Raw genomic sequence first — 24822 nt, forward strand, 5'->3', positions numbered from 1 at the left:
CTGCCTACGTTTTGGGCTACAGTACCGAGAACTGGCGTTAGCCGTCTGAACACGAAATCGAAGCGTCCCACAACGGTCGCGGCGCGAGGCATGTTCAGTTCAACAAGTATCGCTTCTTTTCGGGTAGCTCAACAACCCACGTTCAACATTATTGGGCAAAAATTTTTAATATTGGTAAATTGTAAGGTAGTGTTACACAAATATTGAAGTTATAGGTGCATTCTGCTCATAAGTACAAAATCTTTCGCTTATAGTGTCTCCATTCCTCACGCCGACCAGTTAAGACTGCCATTGAAAACCAATGGGGAATGCTTTTGACGATAGCAAAATCAAAACAATTCAAACCTGCCGACGGGAGATCTGCAAACATACTGATTCTTACAGTGAAATCTTAAAACATGAAAAATTGAGCCCATAAACTCTTTCCCTTTCAAAAATTCTTATGTCCAAAGTTGTCGGGTATGGCAGTCCCTGTGACTTAAGACCGAATACGGTCAAATTTTAATGAACTCTCGATCACCAAGACCGCAGTGCAGGCGAGAACGTGCGCCTCATGTATGCAAGAGTCTGCCGTACCTATACCCTTACAAAAAAAGTTTTAGACAGTCTATAGAGTGTCTATAGACTTCTGTCATAAAGTCTATTGACTGTCTATAGACAGATCTTAGAAAACAGTCTATAGGCAATACAAATACCACAGACAGTCTATAGACAATCTATAGATTTATGACCATGCACTTCTAGTAGAATTTTGTCTATAGACAGTCTATAGACTATGAATAGACAAAAGTAAATATCTATAGGAAGTCAATAGAGTCAATAAGAAGTCTATAGACTGCCTATAGACCATTTTTATAAGGGTAGGCACAGCATGTGTGAGACCAACCATATAGCGTGCGGTTGCGGCACAGTATAGCGTGTAATCCACTCATGCATACCGTCACGAAAGCGCTAAAAACAATCCCCTGTTGTTCTTCGCCTGGAATTCTTCGGGGCAAAGCACGTGCCAGCAGTGCTGGTTAATGTTGCCGCCGTTCGCCGCTCGGCGGTCGTTTTGTTTTCAGCGCCCGACAAGTTGCACGGCCGGGCAGAGCTGGATTCCGTGCGTCTGCAGCCGCGAGTATATTTTTGGACACCCTAGCGCAAGCGTGTGCCGAACCGGTGCAGACCCTGTTCCTGGCGCGGATGTAGCGCCGCCAAGCGGCGTCGCCGGGCAGTGCCGTCTCGCTGCAGTGCCGTCTCGATGGATGAAGGTTGCTCAGTGAACAAAAGGATGGGTAAAAGTAGTTCTGTGATCAGCGATGTATATATGCGGCGCCGGTGCCGTGGGAGCTTGTTCCGTTGCGTGAACTTTGTTTCAAGGGCAACAGCTCCATCGTTGACAACCATTCCATGTTCTAATAAGTCTACAGTGGCAGAATGTTTGTACATTGGTTTTATTATACTGCCGGAAAATAAAATGCGTGAGCTAGCTTAACGCGACTGCATAGGTGTGGGAAAAAGTTCATCAGGGAACATTGGTATGTTTTTGAAACCAGCAATTAATATTTGAAAAAAAGAAAATAGCAGGATATTTGCTTTCCGAGAATGGTGATTTTAAATAACAAAATGAAACAGACCGTCCATTTGACTCCCCATACGAATATGGTGCATTCCACGGGCATGACTTCTCAGAAGAAATATATTGCACCTTCTCTTGTAAGGTGTTTTCCGTGTATCGCCCTTTATCATTACAGATACTGCTTAATAAAACGGCTGCGAATAGATTCCCACAACTAAAGTATTGATATGACCAATGAATGTATATATATTTTTTTTCAAATACTGAAGTAGTATTCTGTGAAGGAGTACTTATTCTGCGATGCTTTCCGTAATAACTCGGGTTCTGAGTCTGGTTTTGCTATGACCAGTATTGCTTCAAATAATGTGCTACTGGGATGCTAAGCAGGCGAACCTTTCCTATTCTGTGAAGGTGAAAATGTGAAAAGTACGTTTCGAAGAAAACACTGGAAGAACTATGCGCGTCAGTGCAGAAACAAACAAATTGTACACTGGTCACACATAAATAGATTTCTTAACTGCTGCTTGAGAGAGCCGAGATTTGGGATATTTACGACTGTGAAAAGATTTCAAAATTCTGACAGCTAAGCGTAGCGGCTTACCGCATTAATTGCCGAGAACACTTTTATAGCGCCAAAACTGCTAAGCATGGCTTAGTGGCGTTTTCTGCTTAAAGTGAGTGTTACTTATTTCCTGCAGCAATAAATGTAAGCAAGAAACATTTTGCTGCCGTATAATTCATTTCATTGCTGCTCGCAACGAGCAGTTCCCGTGTGGTCGTTTAAGTGAGTATATTGATGTACTCTATGTCCTACACAGCGCTGGAAGTTTGAAATACTATAGGTCAATTTATACAGGGTGTTTCACCTAAGACTTTCTGCAATTTTTAAAAATAAGCTATTTGATTTAGATGCGCGCTTTTTCTGGCATAGCATTGTCAGTGGTGTAGTACATCATAATTCAACTAAGACGTGCTAACTAGCAGGCTTGTTAACCAATATTTAATAGTTAATTTTTAAACTATTACCGTTGGGCTCCTTAATTATTTAGAGGCATGCAGCCCACCGTAAGTAATGTCCATATCCGTTTTTAGAATTTCGAGAACGCGATTATCCTCGGCGCTGTGGCCCAACAAATTTCGCCTACATCGCTCCAAAATACATGCGGTTTGAGAAGCTTGCAGGCAAAGCAACCTCTCCAGTGATCCTAACTCGTCGAAATAGCCAAAATTTGTTGGGCCACAGCTCCGAGGATAATCGCGTTCTCGAAATTCTAAAAACGGATATGGACATTACTTACGGTGGGCTACATGCCTCTTAATAATTAAGGAGCCCAACGGTAATAGTTTAAAAGTTAACTATTAAATATTGGTTAACAAGCCTGCTAGTTAGCACGTCTTAGCTGCATTATGATGTACTACACCACTGACAATGCTATGCCAGAAAAAGCGCGCATCTAATTCAAATAGCTTATTTTTAAAAATTGCAGAAAGTCTTAGGTGAAACACCCTGTATATTGCGTGTTTTTCGTGGTCTTCGCTGCATAGGAGAATAAGTGAATCCCAAAATCACTGCTTTTTCGATGAAGCGCGTTCGGGGGTCATCTGCGTTGATGTAAGCAGTAGCAGGTTGGTCAGTTACGCTCGCCAATAGGCCCGGGTAAAGCGATCAAGTTGGTTCACGGATGCGGTTGGTAAAAAGCAGTGCTTAAAGTCTGGATCCACCGAAAGGAGGTCTCTAGTGACTCCAGCGCAGATGGAAAGAGAAATAAAGAGGGAGGTGTGCTAAGAGGTGCGTTTTCATACAACGTTACTCGTGCAGGCAGTGCGCCCTTCGCCATGGATCGAAACAATGCTGGGCCATCTCACGACGTCACGCAGAGCCGTTTGCAACGTCGTCGACAAACGACATCAGACCACCCCGTGGATATAACCCAGCGAGCCGCCTACTTGGAGAAGAAGCGGAATGCTGATCGCGCCAGCCAGGCTAGTGTTGGGGACCGAAGAACAGCGCACAGAACGGTCCGCAAAATGGCCAAGAATAGGAACGGCGACAGAAGAAGGCTTTGGCTGAAGCCGCAGTAACGTCAACCACCTTACACGTGGAAGTGGAGCCGCCGTCAAATGAACGGTTTACCAACCACACCACTCGGTTAGCCCGGTGTGGATCGGCGACTAGCCGATTTTATTGGGACTTTACTGATAACCCGTAACCAAAGCTCTCGCTTTGTATAACTAAGGTTAGAAGACTTAAACCTCAGCAATTGTTTTGGCCGCAGTAATGCTTACAAAAAAATCAATGTAGGGTGGAGGACGTTTGAAGCGCCCAGCCACCCCTGAGAACCGTGACGGCGACCCATGTTGCCATGAATGATCTTTCTACGACGGTTCACATCCCAGGAACACTGTACTCACTCGGTTGAAAGCTTCTGAATGTGGTTTTCAATGTAGCGTAAGCCACGGAGAGAGAATTTTTTCTGTGCTGTTCACGGAATTTGACAAAGGGTAGTGCATGTCCACCGGGCACCTTAACACTGCTAAGCATGAAACCGAAAGCGCAACTGCTATCACTACGGAATTTTCATTTTCGCACTGCCTTGCTTTGGCATTCTGCAATCAAAACGCAAGGTGCGGAATATCTGGCAGAGGCAGTCGAGGTTCTGTTCTTATCGCTGTTCATATTAAAACGACCAAAATTCATGGGCCGCATTCGGCTGTGAACATTTCCGGACAGTGAATTTCTGTATTATCGATGCGTCAATACACTGAAAAATTTTGGCCCCGAGGAAAACTGTCCCTAATTCATCCATATTAACGGATCCCGATCGTACTTGAAAGAGGAGTTTGGCAAGCATTCAGGTGTGAGCATTAGAAGCGCAAACGGAAATATATTTAAGCTACCCAAAAAAGAAGTGAAGTGTAATACCCCCCTTTGCATTAACAAATTACATGAGAGCGAGAAGGGCGCCCCAAAGCCTGACATCTTGAGAGAGGTGGCGCTCCTGAAGAGGCACACTAGAATGACGAAAAGGCAGAAGAAGAGGGGCGATAGAGAACGAGTGGCGCAGAAGAGCGCGAAGATTTTCGCGGTTCAAGGTTTTTATAGTGCGCTAGCACTTAGAGTAGCCGCTCCCCGCATCATCATGATCAGCCTAACTGCGCCCACTGCAAGTCAGAGGCCTCTCCCATGTCTCTCCCATTAACCCTATCCTTACCAGTTGCGGCCACCGTATCCCCGCATTTGGGCGTTGTATGTTTGTTCGTGTGAAGATAGTTTTGTGGCAGGCTGCTCACCTACCCACCGGATGGTGGGCAACTTGCCCAGCGTGTGAGGCGGCCGCCCATTTATTCGTGACAGGCTGCTTGGGAAGAGCAACTTGAGTCGCAACCCATCCCAAGCAATCCAAGTCTCATCGATGGCAACACCTCCCAAAGCACCTGCCTCGTGCTACTGCGCCATTTCTTACCTCTACACCGGATGGCTTACTTGCCAAGTTGATGACAGAAAATAGAGCCCAATGTAGGAGAAATACGTTCCCTAGCAGCACAGGTAATCGGCCCAATATTGTCAATGCTGGGTTTCACTGTGGTCCTTTTTAGGGCCGGCTTTTGCCAATACATTTCCAACATTGGGCCAATTATCGCTGCTGCTGGGCTTCTAAGAGGATTCTGGTGTGGGCTAGTTGCTTCATACTTTAAGAAACAGATTAAAACAGCGCGACAGAATGAGGACAAAAAGGAACGCGAAACACAGGACGGGCGCTGACTCTCGAGTAGCATGTGGTGACAGCGACCAGGTTGACCAGGGCTATAGCACAATCGTGCTTAGGTCGTTGACAGAAAAAATAGCCTGATGTAGGAGAAATACGTTCTCAGAGGATTCTGTTGTGGGCTATTATGAACCAACTAGCCCACACCAGAATCCTCTTAGAGCTAGTTGTAGTTGGTGGTAACAAGGCGAGAACATGGACGCTAATTAGGTAACAGTGCCTCTATACGCACACAGCGAAGATGAATGTGCGTCATCGGTTAGGAGGAGAACGTTATTCGAAGGATGCTTGCACAGCAGCTAAATGGAAGAAGTTGGGGGGGGGGGGGGGGTGGGGCGGTAATGAGATGGTACCCTGGTACCCCCGAGTAGGTCGTAGCTGCAAGCGACAACTGACGTCATGCTAGGACATATATATGCATTTGAAATGATATTTTTTGTCGACTGATCGACTGATCAACTGATATTTTTTTGTTTTGTTGTATAGAACAGCTGTTTTACGGAATCCTTGTTGTATGGTTCCTTGCGCAGTGTTAATAGGCGGAGAGAAAAAAAAATCTTGTGCCACATGTACACTCCCGCACGTCTTTGTCTTCCTGCTCTATATTCTGACTAGGCTGCCCTGCCTGTGCTGATACGATGCCATGTGTATGTGCGAAAAAAATGTGGGCTGGTTTAGCTCGAGGCTAATCACTAATTCTCGAGCGCTAGCACGGCTAGCCGTGGCTTTGTACGGTTTCTATTTAATTTCTATGTTTTGCTCAATTTGAACTCGTTCATCTCAGTTCATATATGTGATGTCAATTTGCGTGATATTGCATCATTTGAGACTTACTGCAGTGGGATTTGGTCATTCTCTATATTTATAGGTCTCTCAGTGTCCTCATACCATTCAGGGTGCATTGGTGCGGCGGTTAAGCTATGCGCCATTGCCCTGCGATGGCAGGAGCTGCCACCGCTGGGCCTTGTGAAACCGAGGTTGCTCTTCGCGAGGATCCTCTCGCGACCAATCATTAATTGAACTTCAACCAATATATATATATTCGATGACGTTCTACGTCACACCTGCGGTTACTCAGGACGTTCTACGTCCGCCGCTTATGAACGTGGGTGGCGCTGATGAACACTCTCAAGGTTAGGTTACTTGTAAACATAAATACCCCCGAAAGCAGAAGGTTTGACAGCCGTCGCCGTAGCTCAGAGGTAGAGCACCGGACGCGTAATTCGGAGGTCGTGGGTTCGGATCCCACCGGCGGCATGTGGTTGTTTTTTCTTCTGCTTTTCTAATCAATTATCCTTAAGCGATAACATATTCAGTAATATTCTAAATTGATGAACACCACAGAATAAATAAATTTGTTAAAAAAAAATCCCCTGTGCCCCTTGGTTTCTGTGGCTGTTGGCTTCTGTCATGTATATATATATATATATATATATATATATATATATATATATATAATGTTACGTGACGGCAAGCGATGAAGAAAGGACTGCATGACCGATGGCGATGATATGATTTAATGTCTGCGAGCCTAGCACGAGCACTCCTGCCCATGCCACTGCCCGCTTCGTCGTCTTCTAGTCCGTCACATGACTCGGGGCCACGAAGCGATCGTCCCGATCGCGCGAACGAGAAGAACGCCACAGACGATGACAAGCAGGACGTGACGATGGTCGTTGCAGAACGCATGAACAGAGAAGAAAAGATGAAGGGCTTGCCGTCACGATGAAAGCGATGATGAGCGCGTGAAGCCAGGTTCACGAAGACTGAGGAGCCACCGGTTTCTGGAAGTCAACGTCGAGGCCCGTGGACACACCCAACGGCAGGGGCTGGGGTACTTGTTTCTCATGTGAGTGTCGGTGGTCAATGGGTTCTCTGGTCAGTGGCGGCGGTCTCGGTTCAGTGGGGTCGTAGGTCGTTTGGTCTTCTAGGTTCTCATGTGGGTTCTCATGTGGGCGGTGAGTGGGGTCGCAGGGCAGTCGCGGCGGTCGTTGTGTCGTCGTGTCTTCTGGTCGGGGCTTGGGGCGGGGCGGTGAAGAGCGGCGGCGTCGGGGCATACCTGGCAGGCTGGGAAAGCGCCGGAAGGTGCGAAGCCGTGAGCTCTCCACAGAAGACCTCGGTGTACAGCAGGCTCCTAAGCTCCGGGACCGGGATGAAGAAGGTACCCCGCACCTCCACCAAATGTTACGTGACGGCAAGCGATGAAGAAAGGACTGCATGACCGATGGCGATGATATGATTTAATGTCTGCGAGCCTAGCACGAGCGCTCCTGCCCATGCCACTGCCCGCTTCGTCGTCTTCTAGTCCGTCACAATATATATATATATATATATATATATATATATATATATGCCACGTGTGTCTAGTTAAATTCCACTGTGCCCGCCTTGACTCACCGTGCCGAAGGAGTTACACATGGCTAAGGTCCTCCGCCCTTTCCACATTTGTTTCGGTGTATTTTGTTTACTCCTTTACGTCCACAACACGCGAGTGCATCTCAAATCTATTCTGTGCTTCGGCCACTCTGTCTCCATACACTTTACTTTCTGCTGCTGCCGTTGTGCTGCGACTGAGGCCGCCATCCCTGTTTCCCACCCGTACTTTTTTTCCCCAGCCTTTTCTCCCCGCGATGGCAAACGTGGGTGGCGGGCGACGACGCCTATTCTCCCCCTTCCAGTCCCGTTTTTCTTGCTTTTTTTAACTTTCAGTTTTTACTTAAATCTTTACAAATATTTTTCTTCTTGTGAGCCGTTCTTCTCTCCAACAAGCGCACGGTGCGGGAGAGATGAACGGCTCAAAAGAAGAAAAATATTTGTAAAAAATAAAATAAAAACTGAAAGTTCCTTCTTGCAGCCGATATGATGACGCTTCAAAAAGACCGCATACATTTACGCCCAGGGAAGGACGTTCTTGAATGGGCGAGCAGAAAACATCGTAAGGCAGATAATCATTTGGCAGTGCTAGGTATGGTTAACGTTTGGTTGAGAGTTTTAGTCAATTCTCAAATCAGCTCAGGACGTGTCTATACTGGTTTTATTGTTGGGTTTTACAACCGTTTACAAGTGTAGTGAAATGCTTAATGCTGCAGAAATATATACTATATATATATATATATATATATCTTACCATCTTCTTACCTTCAGGAGATTTGGTTCGCTGAGAACGCATTACGAGCAAAGGAATGTGGCCCAGAAGCAAACCCCCTGGATTCTAAATTTCTGACAAAGGCTGCACGTATGCCCGAAATTGGAAAATGCGCGTTGTAAGGCAACTGCACTGAAAACATTTATTGAAAAGAAGAAATATCAGTTAGTTGGGTTGGTCTTAATTCCAGGAGTGCATTGGCTGTTTCCGCCGCTCTTGTCCGGTTCACCAGCTAAAGCTGGTCTTCCGGGTGTGAGCTGGACGGCGCCGCCTGCCAGGCCTCACTAAAGGGGTAATTGATTCTCGCAATGTCTTTATTTTTCTGGCATGCCCCATACCGTGTGATGACAGGATTCCGCGCTCTGGAGCCCACTCCTGAAGTCCACGTAAAATGTTGATATTTCAGTTCTTTTCCAGATGGCTTGAATATATGTTCCTGTGCACCGTCGTAATGCTGTCACCTGGATGCATGCCAAAGTGCCGTGTTTAGAAGTGGGATACACCTACGTGTGCTGCCAGCAAGGCCCAATAAACCAAAGCGGCCGGCGTGTCCATTTACACTCGCGTAATCAAAACACCGTTTGACTGTGAAGGATGTGGTCCGTGACACTCAGAAAAGCGCTGGAAAAATGTGTAGAGCGTCCGCTTGACTGACGGCGTGCTGTTTTCTTTTCCCTGCGTTTCGTCAACGGCATCCTCGAACGATGTTGTGCGCTTCAACCGGACCTATTTGCCGCCGCAACAGAGCGACCAGCTATTGCTTGTGGGCGACGTGAACATACGTCGAAGCCACGTGCACGCGCTTCATAGAAGAAATATGCGATTTCGGACTGCACCTAGTATTGGAAGCTGCGAAGTGCGCGACAACGTTGAATGCCTGTATTGACATCGCGTTTTAGACTTCCACTGCTGTGCGCGACATGGCCAGCATCACTACTCACTTTAGCGTGAATGGAAGCTTGGTCGAGTTAGTGACTGTTCACTAGCCACATAGCGCTAAACAGACAAGGACACAGGGAGACGCCCGTCCTGTTTGTCTCCCTGTGTCCGCGTCTGTTTAGCGCTATGTGGCAAGTGAACAATCACTTTAGCGACCACAAGGCAATAGTTTTGTTTTATATTTTGTAGCTGCAGTGACTGTGCAGAATCTGTTCCGGCCAATAGAAGGCTCCAATCGCTCCTCAATCGCCTGCTGACAGCCGCGCCCTTGTCTCCTGTCTCTGGGACGGCCCATGATTACCCCATGGGTCGCAAGGCGCATCTTTATCAGTATCTTATGAGCTACCCGCCTCAATTTAATCAACTAAATTGGTTAAATAGGTTTTTTTGAGGGAAAGAAATGGCGCAGTATTTGTCTCACATATCCCGGTGGACACCTGAACCACTCCGTAGGGAAGAGAGGAAGGTGAGAGTGAAAGAAGAAAAAGGGAAAGAAGTTGCCAAAGCGCCGGCTCGGGACATGTCTCCACGTATCAACTACTCTCTATTTCGAGACAAGCCCTCCACCGACATCAGGACTACCATAAAGGAGTTCCCCAAACGCCACTTGCCACTGTGCACGCTCCTGTCTCCATTTAACTATGTTCCTCAAGTTTCGCTTAAGAGCAGTCTCCCTGTAATCACCGATGGTGCCGTCGTTCCTGGCGCCGGGACGGCCTTTGTCTTCACACGCTCTCTGCAAGCAGCTTCGTCTTCGTCATTCCTTTCCTGCATCTACTTCCGTACAAATCGCCTGACTACACCTGGCCGGTGGTCATTCTTGCAGGTCTAACAACCTTCATCTCCTCTGGCATCATATCCGGCTCCCGCCCTGCCCTTCATAGCATCCTAAACCTAAGAAACGCACCATAGAAGTCATTCTCCGTTGCGCAGAATATCATCGTCCTTCAGGTAAACGTATCCAAACTCTGCCTCCAATGCTTTCCCCGCCGCATCCGAGCAGCTAGGAATTAAGAGGCTTACTTTCAGCGAAGATAGCCGCCATTATGACGCTCCTATCTCCTCCGCCGTCATTAAGTACTACTGTTTCCGTCAAGTCCTACACCACGTCATTCTATCACTACATCCTGACCCACGAGTTGCCTGGGGAAAACCTCCTGGGCCTCTTACTTCCAAGCCTTCTTGTTCAGAAATACACTCGACAAAGGGGAGGAACAACATCTCCGAAAGCTACAGACGAACACTTACAACAACCCACGAAGACTACACGCAATAGACCCGGAGTCATTTGAGTCACACTGCAAATTCTGCGGGGAGAAGGCGAACCTGTACCATATGGCATGGGCCTGCCAACGAAATCAGGCGATCACTGTTAATAACCAGCCAACGCAGGAGGGTGGCAGGCAGCTCTGACCAGCTCAGACGAAACGAGTCAAAAGCAACTCACCGAAAGAGCCCGGACAGCAGCCTACGCCAATGGGGTTCCGCACTGAGAGCTCCAACCGCCGCTACAACCTTCTAAACTATTTCATTAAAATATTTTCACCACCAGACTTCAGGACCGTGGTGACTGGACTGGCTCCAGAAAATTTCGTCATGGCAGCCTCCTCTTCCAACTGCTCATACTGTGGCGGCTACGAAACGTTCGAAGACATCCTCTCTGCCTCTCCGGCTTCCCTCTCGAAGAGGACAGTTATCTGCAGATAACTACGCGATTTCAGCCTCCTCTACGATGCGGCGCACCAACCTATTCCCAGAGTTTAATCAACTCTGCGCGCTCCGCAGACTCTTTTCCTCCAGTCGACTCATGCATTCCCTCTAACTGCCTCATCTTACCAAAGCCCATGCCTTCCTTCATTCCACCCACCCCGCCCCTTCCCTTATCACTAATCGACTCATTAACACTCGCTTCTTTCTCTTGCTTTCCTTTGCTACCCATCCCCACACTTTCGGGTGCGCAGAGCTGTGTTGCTAGTAAGGGCTGCAAAATAATGCGCCTATTTATTTTCCATAAGCAACAATCCATCCCCCTCTTCCTTTAGACGCGCCGTCCTCTTGTTAGATTCCCAGCATGCTTTGCGTTTGATTAGGTATTTACCTCTGTAGAGGATTATCCTTTTTTGATGGACTGTTAAATTTGCTGCCTTTTGCGAACATGTGCTCTTTTCAGGTTGCTTGGTATAGCTGAGTTTGTTTCCTGTGCTGTCGTAATGGCTCAGTGGTTATGGAGCTCAGCTGCACACCCGAAAGATGCGGGTTCGATTCCGGCCGTGGCGGTCGAATTTCGATGGAGGCGAAATTCTAGAGGCCCGTGCACTGTGCGATGCAGTGCACGTTGAAGAACTCCCGGTGGTCGAAATTTCCGCAGCCCTTCACTGCGGCTTCCCTCATAGCCTGAGTCACTTTGGGACGTTAAACCCCTCCATAAACGTAAAACTGAACCTATTTTCTGGGCTACTGGTGGCCCCACGGCAGGTGAAAATTGCGATTTACAACGCTGGTTGCTATTGGGCGAAGCTCTATCAGGTTCTGCGCTAAAGACGTACTTTCTCACCTGTACATGGATTAGTAACAACCAGAGCATTGAGGAGTTGAAAAGGAAAAGGAAATTGAATGGATGAAGGCGATAGATAGGGCCAGGGAAAAAAAAGAAGTCTGAAGGGTTAAAATTAAAATAAAAGGACACGGTACATAGCTATATTGCTTACTGATATATCTTACTGCTATCGCGTGAACTTTTCTGTAAATATAAAGCAAAGAACTGTTTAGGTCTTATGGCGTCACAACTGTTTTTGCACCTAGCGGCGTTGATCAGAACCTTCGACCATTTTGTTATAAGGTTTTATTTCTACGGTTTCTAAATAAACATGAGCCTTGGCAGCTACTTTGCACCTTGATGTTCAATGGCCGCAACATCAAATTAATGCCCATGAAACTAAAATATTTAAATGGAAACTCTTTATGGAATGGAACTACACCCCATAATTTACCTTAAAAAGTCACACCTTCACACGAGACGTTTCGGGCATTAAATTATATCATGGTTAATGGCGACTTTAGGCCGGGCGCTTCGGGCTTACAATCTCATAGCAGAATATGGATCGCCCGTAATTCAGAATAAGCAACGGGATATTGCTCGAATAAACAAGGCGTGTAATGTGACTCTTCAAAAGCTGAGTGCCGGCGCTAGTGGGCAGTTCGTGCGATATTCTACATACGCGTATATTAGAGCCTCGAGCGCGCAGAAAGGAAAACACAGCATTCATACCAGCATTGTCTGAATCGTAGATCGCTTTTGTGTATCGCATACTATTGTGTGATATAACCATGGCATTACATCGAGGCCTAGTAGAAATCATCGGTACCTTCAGCGTATTCACATACTCGTGCGTGATCAACTTTGGTACAAAATCTCACTGGTGATTGTGGTCTAGCCGTCTAGCAGCCAACTAAAATTCCAATCCGTGGGACTGTCAGAAAAGCACACTCAATGGATCTTTTGTTCTCAGTGGACAACCTGCGCCATCTGTCGAGAAGCAGCCAAAGGCGCCACATATGAAGGAGAGCCTCCGGGCTTTTTGAAAATTTTCCGCGCTGACGGACGCTCAAGTGAAAATCGACGAGAACTAAGCAGAGCCTTACTGCCATGCGGATTTCTGAGGCAAAGTATCGAGAAACGCTTGCTACTCCGGGTATCGGCCACAGCAGGCAGTCTGCAAAGTCACTCACTGTCTACCGAGTCACTGTTGCAACTGTTAACCCTTCCAGATGTCAATATGGTTGACATCGAAAACTAATATTTCACTGCCGCAATAGTGTATTCGAGCCTCATGAAGGACACTTTGTTAGTTTTCCAGCACAACAGAACAAAATACCAGAGGTTATTATTTTTTCTATAGCGCTGTGCAAACTTTCGTAAATACACAATGGTTGAAACTATAACATCGAGGTGCCGGTATTTGTCAAGTAAACAACACGGTGTCTATGGGGTCGCTTTCTGGTTCGAAGATACACATTACGCTCTGAATTAAAAACAGGAAAATTGACTTTATCGCGGGTGCAAACAACTCAAAAAAAAAAAATAATGGGGTAGAGGTGCTGCCGAGCACACTATTTTGTGTCATGCCATCTACTGCATTCAGTATATAGCACATGAGCCTATCTTGTGACCTGAAGAATCCCAACGTCATCTGAAACCAAAAATGACTGCGAAACGCAGCACATTATCATAAAAAGCTGCGATTTCTCAATATACATAACTGAGTACAAAGCTCCTTAATAGATTTAACCTAAGGTGATCAAGCCCTTTTCGCGATAACCGGAGACATAACGACAGACTCTCAAGTTGTCTAATTCATTAGATACCGGCGAAGTAATATGCTGCTTCTGCGTTTCCTGGGTCATATGGATTGATGCTGAGCAGGTTGTGCCTGTACTGTCCACTTAGTGTTAGCAGCCTGTCTTTAATTATGAGCGAAGGGAAAAGGACGACTTCTACATTTCTCTCTCTGCTATGATTTCAAGAGGCTGATAGGGCGGCAGGCGAAGTAGGGTTGTTTCCTATGTTTCAAACTGGGTGACACGATGTACTTTGGTTTGGCAACCAACCCACCCAAGCTGCACTAGTTTCTTTGCATGTTGGAAGTAAAATCAAAATTCCTGGTTGCTCTCTTTGTAGAGCGATAAGCTATTTGCTCCTGGCGCTCAATTACGCTTCGATACAGAGGGAGAAATTTATCATTGTGTTGTGTTTTGGGATAACGTAACAGCAATCTTTATTCACATGGGTTACACGTTACACAGGCCGGCGTCTGGTCGTACACACACAGCACTTGCTGGGGCGCTCGGGCGGTGGCGCCGTCTCGTGCCACGCACTCAATACACGCACACACAGGTGCTGGGATGGTGGCGCCATCTCTTGCCACACACTCAATACACATACACAGCACCACGGCCGCTCTTTCTTACGGCCTTCGCATTCGCCGCGGAGGCAATGCTAGTTTTTCTCCGGGGGTTACGCCGTCCGCCGCCGCCAGGGGCGCGACGACCCCACCGTTCGCGACCGCTCTCTCCTCGCCTGCTTCTGCGGCGGCGGACGGTGATCGCCTGGTTTCGTGCTGTTTTCCGCTGCTTCTCGGTGAACGATTCACCCAAACGAAAGGAAACAGAGAGCAAATGCTTTATCTGCATCATGCATCTGCCACGTAAAAGGAGCCTTTATAGCAAAAGTCGGACGTTAGTATCAAAACGCGTACTCCGCGGCCCGGAATGAACCCGCGTCGTCTGGCTCAGAGCTGAGCCATCGCGGCGGATTCATACAGGCGGCATTAGGTCCAGACAGCAGCATCAGCGACGTCCTGCCAGAAACCTACCTGCGTCTGGAGCACAGCCTCATCCATCATTCCTGGGCCCATAAACCTCGCGTTACGAAAGCAATTGCGCCAAGTTTTATCCCCACGGCCTCAATCATTTTCACGGAGGCGAAGAGAGAGATCCGAACCACTACATTGGCGCCTGGTCGGTCAGTTGCAGTCAGCATGCGGTAGATGACGCGCCGCCGATAGGCCAGATTCAAAGTCTGAATGATGCCCATGTACGCTGCAGGTACATCTTCCACGCAAAGCCGACTGGGCAAGCGATGCCTTGCCGCGTGACTGACTGGACCAGCGAGGCCCACCACAGGAATCTAATTGAAACTGCAGATCGCTGCCATTTGTTAATCACAGCCCTGTCACAACGCTGCCCCTGCCTCAGGCCCATCACGCTTTTGCTTCACCTTTAGATTACGCTCGCACAAACTAATTGGCATTGTTGTCTTCTGGCGCGCGATTGTCCTGCGGTTGTCTGCAGTTTCAATGCCGCCGTATTTATTACTTCTTTTTGTCGCCAGGTTGTCAGGAATACGGGGTAGCATAGGGCTGGGAGACACTCTGGCCGTTAAGCAGGCTCGACTAAATTTCTAAAATTTCTAAAACTCGACGAGCCACGCCACCACCCGCAAGGTTTTACTCCCGAACATCGAGTGCATTCCGCGAAGCCGTTAACGCACTGTTAAAGCACGCACAAAAGCAAGAAAACAGCGCAAAGACAAACACGCAGCCAGGACATGCTGTCCGTCTTCCGGACATCTGATCCTCGTGGTGCGGTTGTCTAGAAGGAATCGACAGCAGCCATGCAATAAGGCCTCTGCTTCCTTAATATCTGAGAAATTTCTCAGAATATTTCTTGTTAACTACGCCAAGACAGTCACCGACAGGAACGAGAAGCGAGCTAATTATATGTGCATAAACCATCAAGGAAGTTTTTCAGACTGTGAACTTTCCTACCGCCGGTCGTACTTGTATATATTGCGGCTACAGTTTCGAAAGAATGTGCAGTGTTTGAGGAGAATAATTTTTCTTTCTTTCTGCCGCTCTTCTCACTTCTACAGCGTTGTTCATGCCTGCTTCTTTGATGGGAAGCTGTTGATAAATCTACTAAACCAACTAAACCTGTAATAGATGCGCGAGACTAGATATGTACAATATTTCAGCCAACTGATATATTCAATTTATGGATGAACGCTCTGCATTGGACAACTTGCATTTAGCTGTGAATAAAATTGTTTTCTTTTCTCTGAACCCGTGCAGCATCGTGATTTCTTGCTAAAGCCGATTTCCTGCGAAACAAAAACGGCAGCGCTTGAGATTCCATGAGCTATATTTACGCTTCGGAATTCTTAAGAAGCGGTGACGCAAACGCTTCAGGTCGCGTATAAATCTGCACACTGGTTAATACCTGTCAGTAGACTAACTGATGAGGCTGATAGATTTGTTTTTGTGCAAACTTTAGGGGCAAGAAGTTTTGATGTCAATTTAGCCGAAAGGCTCATCATGCGACCGTGCAGTCATACTGAAGGAGAGCGCGCGCTGCCGCGCGGTAGTTATTCCGTTGTTTTGTGAATCTCAGATGTCAAATCAAAGAGGCTGATTGCACGGTCTTTGAATAATGCATAGGGGTGAAATATCAGAACCTGACGGTTACCGCCATGGTTACCGCTCACGCGAGAAAGACTTGGAGCGGCCGCGCGTTCTCCATTCGCGTGCACGGCGGAAACAGCGGCGGAGCGGTGGGGCAGTGGCGACCCCACCGCGGTGCGGTGGGAGGCGGAAACAGACCCCATTGCGAAGGCCGTAAGAAAAAGAGCGAGCGCGCCCCCCTCTAGACCGGCCGTTACAGCACTCCTCCTTCCTTAAGAAGGTTATCGGTAACGTAGGGGCTTGCGAACAGTTCTAGTTGAACGTCTCACAGATGGCATCGCCGCAGCCTCCAAGGTGCTTGCGGTGCTGGCTACGTCTTCCTCGGTGCTTGCAGGTGTACCCGCTGCACTTGATGCTGGAGTGGCCAAGTGCTTTTTCACTTGGTTGTTGTGACGGCGAACTTTCCCTTGAGGGGTTGAAACCGTTACCATCGAAGTTCCGTTCGTTTCATCAACTTCGCCCAACCACCATTTAGCTCCTCTGCCGAAATTGCGAACTGCAACCTTGTCACCTTTCTTGTATTTGGGTCCCTTTTCCGTCTCTCCGCCATGCCTCTTGGATTCTGTCAGCAACTGCTCGGGTGCACTCTCTTCCTCCCTTCTAAGAATGCAAAGATCCAGCTTCGCTTTCATTGGGTATGCCAACATCAGCTCAGATGGTGACGTTCCATTTGGGCGGGGTGCTCTACGGTACATAAGCAGCCATCTCGCTAGCCGGAGCTTGAGATCTCCACCCGTGGTTTTCTTGAGGCCGTCCTTTACAGTTCGAACTGCTCGCTCAGCCAAACCATTTGATGCCGGATGGAAAGGAGCTGTCCGTAGGTGCTTAATGCCATTTTCCGAAAGGAATGCCTGGAAAGCTTGGCCAGTAAATGGGGTTCCATTGTCTGTTACAATGCACCTTGGCAGCCCAAACCGTGCAAAAATATCCCTCAAATGCTCTACAGTGTTTTCCGCTGTTGCACTTGGCACGATGATAACTTCAAGCCACTTTGACTTGGCGTCTACAAGTACAAGGAGCATTTTACCTTCAAATGGTCCGGCATAGTCCAGGTGCACACGTTCCCAGCATTCATTTGGCTCAGGCCATGACACTGGTTCAGTCTTTGCTGGCATTGGATAATTCTGCAGACACTGTGTACACTGTCGAGCACACTTTTCGATTTCAGCATCCATACCAGGCCACCAAAACAAAGACCTTGCCATGCCTTTCATGACAACCATTCCCTGGTGCGTTTCGTGTAGCAGTTCCAAGATATGCTTCTGGGCAGAAGTAGGCACCACGATTCGGTTACCCCAGTACAAGAGATTTCTGTACGTGTTCAGCTCATCACGTCTTTGCCAGAATGGCTGTAGGGCTTTGTCTGGGGTGCTTTGTGGCCATCCGTCCTTGACCCACCGCAGCACTTGGCTTAGGGCTTGATCACAACTCGTGTAGTGCTGAAGCTGCTTCACTGACACTGTCAGCTTTTCCATGCTTGAGACTGAATTCACCAGCTCTGGTGGTTCAGGTGGATCAGCAAAGAGCGCTGCCAGTGGTAGCCTGCTCATGGCATCTGCATTTCCATTGAGACGTCCAGGTCGGTGCTCAATAGTATACGTGTAGGCACCAAGTGTGAGTGCCCAACGCTGGATAAGTGAAGCAGTCATGGCTGGAATTGCTTTATCTTCACGGAAGATGCCGACCAGTGGCTTGTGATTAGTGATGAGGATAAAGCTGCGACATAGCAAGTAGTCTCTGAAGCGTGTGACACCAAATATAATGGCTAGTGCCTCCTTTTCCAGATGTGAGTAGTTTCGCTCCGCAGGTGTGAGTGTTCGAGATGCGAATGCTAGTGGGAATTCAACCCCTTTATCACGATGTGAAAGCACCGCACCTACACCATACGGCGAAGCGTCACAGGCTAGCACCAGCTCCTTAGACGGGTCATAGTGTGCCAACACTTTTGCCTCCATGATGGCTTCCTTGCTTTTGACAAAAGCTTTTCGTTCTTCATCTGTCCACCTCCAGTGACTGTTCTTGTGAAGCAGTGCATACAACGGTGCTAGTAGTGTGGACAGGTTCGGCAGAAACTTTCCGTAGTATGACGGGAGTCCAATGAAGGATCTCAGCTCACCAACGTCTTTGGGCTCGGGCGCTTCAATGATGGCTTCTGTGTTTTTCTTTGATGGTTGAAGACCAGTGGCATTGATCTCGTGGCCCAAGTAAATGAGAGATGGTTTGAAAAACTCACACTTTTCCTGTTTGAGCTTCAACCCTGACTCTTTGACTCGTCGCAGAACTTTGCGCAGATTCTGAAGGTGCTCTGCGTCAGTTCTTCCTGTCACCAAAACATCGTCTAAGTAGACTGATGTGCCTGGGATGTCACGAAGGGTTTCTTCCATTCTTCTCTGGAAGAGGGCAGGTGCTGATGAAACACCAAATGCCAGACGGTTGTAAGCAAAGAGACCCTTGTGTGTGTTGATGACCAGTAGCTTACTGGTTTCTTCATCAACAGGCACCTGATTGTAAGCTTCGCGGAAATCCAACTTGGAAAACTTGACTCCGCCTTGCAAGGATGCGAATATGTCTTCAACTTTTGGCAAAGGGTACTGTGTCGTTACCACTGCTGGATTCACACCGATCTTATAGTCTCCACAAATCCTGACACTTTGGCCATCTGCTTTGAGTACTGGTACAATCGGCGAAGCCCACTCAGAATGGTCCACTGCTGTGAAGATGTTTTCACTTTGTAGACGCTGAAGTTCATTTTCAACCTTGGCCCGAAGTGCGTAGGGTACCGTGCGAGGTCTGAAGTATCGTGGCTGTGCATCGGGTCGAACGTTGATATGAACCGGTGGTCCTTTCAGTGTCCCGCAGCCTGGTCTGAAGATCTCTTCAAACTCCTGCAGCATTTCTTTCACTTTCCCTTCAGTGGTGCTTTCGAGCTGTGTCGCATTTACTTGGCGTGGTAGCAGGTCAAATGCTGTAAGCCAATCCCTGCCGCACAGGTTAGGGCTCTTGCAGGCTACTACAAGCAGAGTCTGCTGACATGTAGTCTTGCCAAGACATACGTCAACCGCCAGCGTTCCCTGCACCGGTATTGTTCCACGTATGCAGTTCAGCTTGATGTCTGTCCGTGAAAGCTGCGGCAAAACACCTTGGTGCTGCCGGTAAGTATCTTTTGAGATTAACGAAACGGGAGAACCTGAATCCAACTCCATTTCCAGTGGCACTCCATTGACTATGAATGTCACTGTGATTGGCTTCAGGGGTGACTGTGCACGCAAAGAATGCAGGTAGTACTCAGGTGGCTTCTCGGTCGACTGTACTGCATTCACTGCAGTTGCGCTCAGCTTCTTCCCTTTCTCAGCACCAGACGAACAGCAGCTCGCCAGGTGACCTACTTTGTCGCACTTGTAACACCTTGTGTTGATGTGCTTGCATTCCGGGGGCCTGTGATCACGGGATCCGCAGCGTACACACGGCCTGGACTTCTCTTGGCGTCCGGTTTTGATTTTGCCTTAAGCTTCGGGTCTTGCCCTTTTTGGCCACCGAGCCCTTGCAGGTACTTTTTCTTGTGTTTGACATAATTCGCTGAGCCTTCTTGAACCGGGGGAGTCGGTATGTCCGCGTGGCCCTTTCGCAGCTCGTTTGCGTTGAGTTCCGCCGCCTCTGCCGTTCTAGCAATCTCAAGCGCTTTATCTATGGTGAGGCTCTTCTCAACTAACAACCGTTGCTGCACGGCTCTGTCACGAATTCCACACACAAGTCTGTCTCTCAGCATGCGGTTCAGCGCCGTACCGAAGTTGCAGTGTTCCGCCATTTGCCGGAGCTCGGCGACAAACACCGCGACGCTTTCATTCTCGAGCTGTACTCTGGTGTGGAAGCGATAACTTTCGGCTATTTCCGATGGAGCGGGGCTGAAGTGGCTGTTGAGAATAGCCATGAGTTCAGTAAACTTCTTTTCATTAGGCTTTTCGGGCGCTAGCAAACTACGGAGCGTCGCGTACGTGCTTGTGCCGACCGTCGACTAAAATACCCACTTTTTCTTATCGTCGTCTTCGATGCCATTTGCATTGAAGAACGCATCCAGCCGTTCCGTGTATGACGACCACGGCTCTTTGTTGTCGTATTCTTCGACTCGACCAAACGTCGCCATGTTTGCGCGGGAACGAAGCTTGCTGGGGCGCTCGGGCGGTGGCGCCGTCTCGTGCCACGCACTCAATACACGCACACACAGGTGCTGGGATGGTGGCGCCATCTCTTGCCACACACTCAATACACATACACAGCACATTGCTTTGAGAAACCTGTGTTTCCTAGGAAGTGAAGGAGAACAAGCAACAGCAGCAATGATAACCAAGTCAGTTAGCCAGCCACCAAGCAATAGAGCCCTCCTGTGTGACCTTGTGGCTGCCAGCGACCAGCGATGTTGTTGTTGTTGAGCTCGTAGAATGGCGCATACCCACACAGGGGGATGTTTCAGATAAAGTTCTTCACGAGGAGCTGTTCTTTTTCTTATAAGCTATGTTTGCCCAATAAAAGAAGGAATACCTCGTACGGTTTTATAAACACCCAATTATGTCTTCCAAGTTTTAGGGTTGGCAATTCGCTCTTGCCTTAGAGCAATTGGACAGAGAGCCATAAGCGGCGTTACTAAAACTGAATCTGTTTCATATCTTCCCATGCAGGCCAGCGGAGAACCCCTGGCGGTCACGAGAACTGGTGGCGCTGCAGTCGAGTCCTGCTTCCTGTAAAGCACATCGTCGGCACCAGCGATAGAACAACACAGGGACGGGACGTGAAGTAGCCTGGCTTGCGGGGCGTTTTAACACGACATTTTTAGAGAGGACGTTTGGAGCGAAAGCTTTGCGCGTTGTCACACTAATTCAGGATTGGCCGAGAGGCTTGTGACGTCACGAATTCACCTGTGACCTGTAGAATGAATATGATTAAAACTTCAGTTAAGGTCACAGCATGACTCAAATGTCATTATGAAGTGTAAGAATGTAAAATAGATTATTTACGGTCAAAAGAAAACTGGGACAATTGGTTGGGTATCGAAACCATGACCCTTGGGTTGCGAGTCAGACACACTACGCCATGGCTACTGCGGTATTCTCCGCATGGTATTTATTATCCGCGTTTACATGCTGGAAAGATCTATATGCATTATTTACAAAGTAATCAGTCAGTAGCCAAGCAAGTTGAATGGAGACACCACCCCACACAACTAAAACACACGTCTTAACACAGCTTAACTAAAATGGTGGCAAGGAAAAACACAAGACATCGATAACGAGAACCAGTCCGGTTGATAGTCACTTTCTACGTAAGTGTCTTTCAGCTGGCGCACCATCTGGCCTAATTGTGTGCTGGAGGAGACGACAGGCTGAGCATGCCGGTCCAACATGCGGGTTTTCCACAGGCTGCGCAGTCCGAGCTGGAAAATCATGTCAAAGGCTTCGTGGTCATGTAGGGTGGCCATTATAGGGTACGCACACTGTGGGAATTCAAACAAAGGTTACTGAGGCATGTTCGTTCGACTTGGCTCAAAAAAGACTTTCTGTGTCTTTTGGCGTATCATGCGGTCTATTCTGCCTGCTGATGCATATTAACGTGTGCGTAACTATAAACACGTAATTACAAAGAAAGAAAGCAAATAACAATTAACTCCATCGCGTCATAACCTTAAGGCAGGGTTGTAGCTTAAGTGGTCCCTAATTTTTGTTTTCGAGTTTTTCTTCTTGGTCACCTCTATGCTGCCATGGAGCGGAATGTTTGTTGATAAGTATTTGGCCTCAGCTACAGTTGCGACGCTATTCTCCGTTTTCACTGCTCATCCTTGTAAGGAAATACGTGTTCTTCAGGCTTTTCGAATAAGGCGCAGAAAGCTTCTGTGGTCCTACGTAAGCGCTTAGGAGAAATCTTCTTGCGAATAGCATACACGTAAGGGGGGAGTGGAGGTACAGATGTCCACCAAAGTTTACGGGACACGAAAATTGCAACAAAGCCTAATTGTTGGGCGGCCTAAGTATACAGTCGTGAAGTGAGGAGTGTGATTTGTAATTGGCAGCGCGACCTGCACAATGCGACCCTCGTTGCCTGGCTGCGCTTCTAGTTAGGAAGGAAATTTATGTATTACGTGATTTCGGTGTTCTGAAAACTTTTGTGAGCCCCTGTACGCGAAAAAATGGTTTGAGGCGCTCGCAGTGCACTGGCGCGACTCGGCTATTGTACACCTCCTGGTAATGCGCGCTGTGATCACCGTGAAAATATTAAAGATGAGAGAGATGAAATTCTGATAAATGAAGCGCGTGCATGAGAGACCTGCCACTGCGGTGGTTTTAACAAAAGATAATTATTGTTTTGTCTTTCTTTCGCCGAATAAAAGCGGACACAGCTGTAAAGGACTCCATCATTAAAATTTGTTAAAGATATGAAATGCTCAGAACCTGAGCATATTTTACGCTTAAGCAGAGACAAAAGTCACTGATCACTATAGCAGGCCTTTTTGCTTGTTTTGCCAAACCCAACCTATTCAACACACGTATATGATCTTCAAACCTGGAGCCTTTGGGCCTGTCTCTTTTAGAACTTAGTCCTTTCCTTATTTTCTTCACAAGCGCAAATTTAATAACGAGCAACCAGAGTGTAAGCGGGGTTGCACCTAGTCGCGTTTAGAGAAATATCTCGACGAAACACTCTTCAAGAGTTTCCTTCAGTTATTTGAACTTAGGTAGCAGGTTTGTTCACACTTTGCTGTCATATCTATGTAGTAGCATAATATACAGCTGCTCTCACTCATAATGAGAGAACAAGAGAGCGAACATGGCGGAAGTGGAAAGATTCTTGCGGTTCGCTGTTTTCTTTCCGCCTCTCAGTGTTCATTAGCGATGCTCGAAACGTCCAACGAAACCCACTGCTTCCAGTGAAAGTGCCATTTCCCAGGCTACCGTTCGCAGAGCTCTCATCAGCGTACAGCGTTTGGTAAACAACCGTCGCGAGACATTACAACCCTTATGTAAACATTGTCTTCCCGCGGCCCAGCTTAACGTGCGGGGCGAGAATTCCGACATGTGGCACCGAATCCGGTACCGCATTTCCAGCGCGAGGTCTGTGGCGCCATCTGTATATGATAATAAGAACAGACTTCAAAAGGAGCGAGCGCCACAGTCGCGCCGTACCGTACGGTGTGCCCGCAGGGTAAGCGCGCAAGAGGCCTATTTGAGAGGAGGATGAATGCAGCCAGCCTGATTCGTTGCGAGCATAAGGGTATTCTGAAAAAAATTTCTTGCTCCGCTAGCGCCTGTCGGTGATCCATCGGGCCTAGGTAAAGCCCAACCACTCCAAAAGAGAGTTGAAGAGGGCGTAAAGACGAATAGCCGAAAATTACTAGCGCATCAGGAAACACTGCACCATTTTTACTCGACTACAGCCGACACTCGACATCGACCAAGCATACATCCTTGACAAAGCTCAGGCTAACGCTCTCCTCACCTTACTACTGATCTGCAACACCAGGTGTCGTGACACAGCTCGCCGACTGTAGATCAGTGTAAATACACAAAACACATTGCATAGGCGTGGAATGCCGAAATTACCTCCCTCCCTTGCTCTTGCTTCCACACACAACCTTTACTCCTGAACCTGCAGTAAAAAACCTCAGCCTGTCTCAGTTCTACATTACATCCATAGAATTAGCAAGTTGGATAGGAATAGCTATATGAAAAGGCGGAATTTAAGTAACGTGGTCATATACACTACTATTTAATAACTCGAGATCTACTGTCCACTCAGCAAGGGCGCACAGTTAATTATTTTTTTGTAATCGCGAAATAATATTCGGTGACAGTTTCTTATGACTGAAGTCGCTTTAAAGGTTTATCATGTCGACATCGGTTCTGTGGTTCTGCGGTGGCATCGAGCTTATGACTACAGTTAGTGTGGTAATCGTTCGGTGACTTTGACAGCACTGCCCAGTTGTGTACTCACTGTGCGTCTGGTGCACCGAATTTTCTTTAACTATTTATAACTACAGCACAGACGCCTGCACACTGTACATGACATGGACGTCTATGAAGCAATAATATTGAACATTTAAAACCTCCAGCACACAGGTACTTTAGTTTCGTCTACCAATAATCTACGTACCACAAAACTAAAATCAGCGTCCATTCCGAGGTGTAGTACGCTCGGCAGATATTGTATTTCGGGATATGCGAGAACTTGCTAGATTTCCAGAACAGTGGAGATATGAGCAATCTCCGCGGCGTAGACATTTATGGAGCGAAATAAATGTGACTTAATCGCCACCGCGCTGGCCAAGGTGCTGGTGGTGAAAACTTTTATTCGGTTGAATAGAGCTTGGGAGCCACAGAGTGGCCCCGCTACGTGGTCTGCGTCCCT

The sequence above is a fragment of the Amblyomma mixtum genome, chromosome 4, assembly GCF_055824585.1.
Source record: "Amblyomma mixtum isolate Tamu chromosome 4, ASM5582458v1, whole genome shotgun sequence".
NCBI lineage: Eukaryota > Metazoa > Arthropoda > Arachnida > Ixodida > Ixodidae > Amblyomma > Amblyomma mixtum.